This window comes from Puma concolor, chromosome B2 (assembly GCF_028749965.1).
Source record: "Puma concolor isolate L17-30 chromosome B2, mPumCon1.1.hap2, whole genome shotgun sequence".
Lineage (NCBI taxonomy): Eukaryota > Metazoa > Chordata > Mammalia > Carnivora > Felidae > Puma > Puma concolor.
In genome coordinates, this window is record NC_141671.1 from 133,236,972 (window position 1) to 133,244,074 (window position 7,103).

The window sequence follows — 7,103 nt, forward strand, 5'->3', positions numbered from 1 at the left end:
AGAAAACAGCCACTGAAGCCACCCAGTGGTACAACCAGGGGCTTCATTTCTGTCTATGACTCCCCCAAGCCTGTGAAGTTGTAAATACCCTTAGTGTATGCCTTTTCTGCACAAACTACACTGGCTAGAAAAGGATTTGTTATTTCTAATTTTTTTTCATAATTTTTTTCTTTAAAACCTTACTGCTAAAATCAGTGAGTCTGTTCCCTTCGACTTGTGGGTTGTCCCAGTGACCAGATGGAAGGGAAACCTTTCCCAAACCCCAAGTCCAGTCAGGTTCTTTTGTTATGTGCCCTCCTAGAACTTCAGTCAAGGCACTATTTTAGTTTTTACTGTACCTTTTATGTGATTAATTCACTGACTTCTCTGCCCACCCCACCCACCCACTCCCACCAAAGACTAAGAATACTGACATCAGGGACTGTGTCTATTTTAGTTCACTAGTACTTATCACTTGACGTTGAGTAAGTTCCCGATAAATGTTCACTGAAGAAAAATAAAAGCGCTTATCCAGTGAGTCAATTCTTTCTCTTTTAGATGTTTCTCCTGTACTTGCCGTTATTACCGTATTTAATAATTACCAAATTCTACTGATATTAGCTATGAACATGTCTGCACACCCTACTTGATTATAAGCTCCCAGAAGTTTGACATTATTTCTCAATTGTTTGAAAGTACCCGGTAAGTAATAAATGTTTATTGAACCAATCTGTGCCCTGAACTGGGAATTAGTATATCTGCCATATATCTCAGATGCATTGTGTAGCTTCTTTGAGATTCAATTTTGTTTTTCTCTGTAGACTGAAGAAGTTATTCTAGAAATGATCTCCTAGGATCCCTTCCAGTTAAAAAAAGCTAAAAGTTATGTGATTCTAAATACCAAATACATTCTCCTATCTCAAACCACTAACAAGATCTTAAGTAATTTAAATGAGGGGGAAAAGGCCTTCAGGTGTATTTAAAGATGTGGGGAGAATTTTCATTAAAATATATGGGATGGAAATTTGTTGATTCATTTTTACCCGGCGGAATTATAAACAATAAAATGTTTACTTACAAAAGCCAAACTGGATAACCATAAAGAGCTTATGCTCTTTGGGGGCATGCAGAAAAATCTCTAAAATGTGTGTATATTTTTAAAAACTTACCATTTTAGGAAAAACGGTAGTTTATACTTCTTGGGAATTTGAGAAATGTTGTATGCTTGCTGGATAATATTACCGTATACAAACATTTGAAAGTTTCCTTTAGGAATCCACTGTCATACTCAAGAAAAATATAGTAGATGTTTGGGCCATCAGACCATTTAGGATGATTCTCTTTTAACAAATTTGATTTCTAGTAAAGAATAAAACTTACGTATATTTGAATTCAGTTTTAGCTTCACCCTGCTCTTACAAATGTAAATTTTATATCGACTCTACAAAAAAGCTGCTATCAGAAAATCCATTCAATACTCTATTCAACATGAAATAATGTTTCTCCCATGAAGACAATTTTCCCCATTTAGCTTTATTAAAATCTTCAAAATATATAATTAAAGAACACTAATTTACTTTAAAAATGCATAGTATTTAGTGTCATTTGGAGTATGAGAATAATTTTCATAAATCAAATAGTTTATTAAGAGCTTTCGAAGAAACAGAAGAGAAAAGGAAGATAATTTGGAGAAAATAGGTAAATGAGAATAGATGCTTTATTTCTCATATTCTCATGCAAAATACATCCTTAGTCAATAATATTATTACCTCCTTTTAGAAAAATAGAATAAAGCATATTACCTCCAACTCCTCCCAATCTTTCCTTTCAGATAATCATGAGAGTCTTAAATATATGTATGTAGATGGTTTGCTAAAAGGTCTACATTTGAAAAACACTAATAAGGACCACTGGCCTCTAAAGATCACAGAGACTGTCACAGTGCAGCTATTTCACTACTTAGGATCCCATCAGGGATTTTCACAGTGTAAGCAGGTCTCTTTTTGGTGTCTAATTTTGGGGGGAGCATTAAATATATCAAACTTCTACTATTTAATCATGTTGCATCTGGAATTTAGAATGTAGTCTTAGCTCAATCTTGACAGTAAGTCACAAGCCAGAAGGAACATCAGATAATGCGGGAAGAGAGGGGACCTGACCTGAGGACGGCGGGTTGGGGAACCAGATTGAAGCACTCCTGGCACTCACACAGTGGCTTATTGCCACCACTGGGGGTAGGGAGAGGGAAGGAAGGAATGGAGAAGAGTACCATGCCAAAAGAGACAGCAAGATGACAGCAAAAATTAAATGTACAGTTTTGCCAGGACAGTTTATATTTCTTATGGTTTACTTACCACAGAAAAATTGGTCCTGAGAATCAAAAAGTGGCTTTAACTGACAACCTGTACCTTTTTTTTTTTTTTTGAGAGAGAGGAAGAAACCTGTACCTTTTTTTTCAGAGAGAGAGAGAGACAGAGAGGCTGCTCAGAATTTCCGACAATAATAATTATTCAACAATTACAATTAAAACCACATGCTATATACTTGGTAAGTAAAATACCCGTTGGTATTTTATCTAGAATACCAAATTTCATCATCTATAGAAACATAAAAAAACATACTCTGAACGGCTCAAACACTTGCCCTAACTTTTGATATCACTAATGCCTGGGACCTGGCCCTATACTATGATGTGTGTATCTCATAAACTCAGGCTGCTCCATTAGCCTTTCTCTTGTCTGAAACAGGATGGCATACAGGAATTCATTTTGAAGTTCAACCACAGAGAAAGGCGGGGGTGTGACTATGCTGACTGCAAACCCCAAAAAAGGAATATATGTGCCTCAGAGGAAGACCAACGTTGCTGCAATTCAAGAAAACTTACACTCAGAATGTTTTCAGGCAGGGAAAGACACATTGCTTATAATGCTGCTCTCCAGAGACAAGGGAGCGGTGGGGGCGGGGGGGCAGGGTAGTTCTTGGCATCAAATTTTTATATTACGTTTTAACATTTAGGTCCATTACAATTAAAAAGATTAAAAATTAAAAGAAAAAACTCCATGGTCAAGAAAAAACATGGTCAAATGAGTAAGTTGTACACCTGAAACTAATGTAGCATTGTGTGGCAATTATACTTAAATTAAAAAAACAAAAAGAAGAAGAAACAAAAAAAATCTTTCAAAGTCAGAAGAAATGACTCAAAAAGTGATACATCAAAGAACAGCACATTTAACATGCATGGTTAGGGAGAAATTCTGGAAAAAAACAAAACAAAACAAAACAAAAACGCAGGAAACTCACTGCACTTCGGATGTATTGATAAAGAAGCCCTGTATAATCCTACCTGTTCATCCTACAGCTTTTTGTCCTATTCCAGGATACTTCTCGAACCACATGACTAGCTGTGGAAATTTACTTCTGCCAGCTGATCATCCCTTTACCAACAGGCTAGATTCTTATTTAATTTCACTTCCAACAAAAAGAAAAAGAAGAAAATGAAAACCAAATCCAGAAGTAATTCCAGAAAATTTTGACTCCGGCTGAAAAGAAACCAACTGGTTACGGTTCTTGCCTCCCTATTCAGTTATTTCAGTGCCCTGCATGAACAGCTGTATGCAGCACACACGTATCATTTAATCTGACATATCTTAACTGCATAATTTATTTAATTTCTTAGACATCGTCATTTTTTTTCCCCGCTTGTATTTTGTACATATAGACAAAATAACCTCAACACCCTGGTGTAGATAAAAAATGTATGCTCTTAAAAGCATGTATTTACATTTTATATTAATTTTTAATACTTAAATATTTATATATTGCATTAAAATTTCATGTGGAAAACATTTCTAAATTACTAACCAGAATCTATTTGAGCTCTGCCAAGACATAAGTATTTGCTTTGTAATTTTTTGCTCAATATTTTAAATAATATTTTTCTGTTTTAAAAACCATGAATATAGTTTGGATTGCCTTTAATATAGATTGAAAAGTAAATCAGCTGTAAGGCAACATGGCATAGCGGTGAAGAGCAGGGTTTATGGTATCAGACAGCCTGATTTAATCTGCCTCTAACACTTACAAGCTGTGTAACCTTACAAAAGGTAGTAACCTCTCTGTACTTCAGTTTCCTCATCAGTAAATAAGAGTAATCATAGCACCTACATCACAGAATTGTCAGAAAACCCAATTCATTTTAAACCATCACTGCTACTATCATGTCTAATACCAAAAGGATATTTTGATATTGCTTTTATCCTCATCCCAAAGAATCAATTATATACATGTAACACATGATATTTTGCTAGACCCTTATTTACATGAATCCATTGATTGACTCCCCTTAAAATCTGCAAACTCACATGTGCACAAACAGCCTGTAACAAAGTGGCCAATATATAGCTCTATGATATCCAATTAAGAACATCACCTATGGATGTGCTGTGCTGATTATAAAAAAAAAATGTGGTGATTGCTGAGAAATTCATTGATGTCACCGGGGATCCCGTGTTCTACAACACAAAGTGCAGGTCCCCTCTGGTTAATCTAGAAAGATTTCATGGAAGAGCAATGATAGTGACAGTTTCATGACAACAGAGACACAACTGGGTGGGTTTAAAAGAAGCCACTGCTCTAGGCTCATGAGGCTGTTTTCTTCAAGGTTTGGCATTTGGACTGGAATGACTGTATCATGAGAATTTGGTACAGGTTTGTCTAACATGAGTCAAGACCCACGAACCAAAGAATAGAAACTAAGGAAATGAAGTTCAAGGCTTGTTCCTGGCATGCTGTGATGTACAGTCTGCAGATCTTAGAATTCTGGACAACATAATTAATGACAACACACTACAAGTCTTTGAGGGAAGACGGAAAGGGTGTTTCTGGAAGAACATTAGGAGGCTAAGAAATGGGAGAAGACAACAATGCTAACTGCAAGGAGGACAATGATACATGCACAACAGGTGCAGGCAGGGAGTCCAGAAGAGAGAGATTGAAACTGATCAAGATACAACATTTAAAAGTACCTGGGCCAGGTAAAAAATAATAATAATAATAATAATAACAATAAAAAAATAAAAGGATGGGGCGCCTGGGTGGCTCAGTCGGTTAAGCATCCGACTTCAGCTCAGGTCACGATCTCGCGGTCCGTGAGTTCGAGCCCCACATCGGGCTCTGGGCTGATGGCTCAGAGCCTGGAGCCTGCTTCCGATTCTGTGTCTCCCTCTCTCTCTGCCCCTGCCCTGTTCATGCTCTGTCTCTCTCTGTCTCAAAAATAAATAAAACGTTAAAAAAAAATTTTTTTAATAAATAAATAAAAGGAAAAATTACCTGGGACAGGTGTTAGCCATCGGGAGTGAAAAACAGGTGAAACCGATATAAGGGGGGAAAGCATGAGATGAAATGAAATTTGATTTAGCAATAACGTGCGTGAACAGAATGAGGAAGGCAGAGGAAGTGAACGTGACACCAGTTTGTGCTTGGAAAGGGCTGACACAGCTGCTCTGATTGACAGTGAGGCAGAACAGAGGAGGGAGAGACACAACACTGTCCTTTAATCTTCAACGGACATGTGATCTCCATCCCAACTTGTCCAGTGGTCAGGGTAATATAAATCAAGGGAAAGAAGCAGGTTAAAGGAAAACCACATACGCACTTCAAAGCTCTTGCTTTCTTGTGAGGTCAGCACTTACCATCATAACTCTCTGCTGCTTCTCTCCTATCCTTGACGTCTGTCACTCCCAGGGGCTGGACACTTGGCTTATTGGACACTTGGAAGACCGTACCCAGGATTCAGAAAGAGTTTTACATACACACATAGTAAGGCATGCACACACACACACACACACACACACACACACACACACACACACACACCTTCCAAAGCTAGAACAAGTATTAGGATTAGCCTGCTTCATTAATGCGCTTTTCATGTAGTTTTCTTTCGTAAAGTGACTTTACTTTCTGCACTTACTCCTGTGAAAACTCTCTTTGCTAACCCCTTGCATTTGTTTTATGCGTATCCCCTCATAAGCAGTTCAAGATCTTGCTAAATTAGAGAGGAAATGTTCATTTTACCTCCTTAGCTGGTCATCTCTTTTTCTCCAGAGGTACAAGAGAATATAAGAGCATAATCAACACATTTTTAAACAACAGACAGTACAAAAGAAGTACTTCTTTGAGGACTCATTTAAGGTTTGATGTATTTTCAGAGAGTCATACACAGCTGAAGAAATAGATACGAGTGTGCCACAGAGCAAACAGCAAAATAAAGAGTTACTCTTAGAATAAGCATCTAAGAGCCAGCTCACCTCATAAGTTAAGCACATCCACTTCGGGATAGACAACAAGCATCTAATTAACACAAATATCTAATTGCTTTAACCAAACAGGCAGCAAATTATGTCAAAGGGAAGGAATTAAACAGCAGGGAAGACAGGGAGAAAACAACTCAGGGGATTATTTATTTGAGAATATGATCACATTCACAAGTATCCTTCTCTTTAATGTACTTGGCTGAGACACCATCACAGCAAACAGCTCTTGTTTCACAAAACAGTAAAAGCAGTCAAGTTCTTCCACTGGGAGGGCAGGGATGGTATTTGCCCAGAAGACTTGGTAACCAGTAAAATCCTGCCATGTCTAAATATACTTGCCTCAAGTAGTGCTCTGACTCAATTAAATCTTTTTTAATTTTTTTAACATTTTATTTATTTTTTGATAGAGAGAGACAGAACACAAGCAGAGGAGGGGCAGAGAGAGAGGGAGACACAGAATCCGAAGCAGGCTCCAGGCTCTGAGCTGGCAGCACAGAGCCTGATGCGGGGCTCAAACCCATGAACCATGAGATCATGACCTGAGCCAAAGTCGGCCGCTTAACCGACTGAGCCACCCAGGCGCCCCATCTGAGTCAATTAATTTGATCTGACTCCATACTTGGCTCAAAGTTAAAATAATACATGGATAGGCAGGCAGGATTTGACCAACCCATATATCGAACCCAACACAGCCCAAGAACTGTCAGCCAGTAAGCTAGAACTGGGTCCAAGAATGATCAAATATAAAACTGTTTTACTGACACTGGACCGAATTTTTGTCAGACATGTTTTAAAGTGAAATCTTCATGA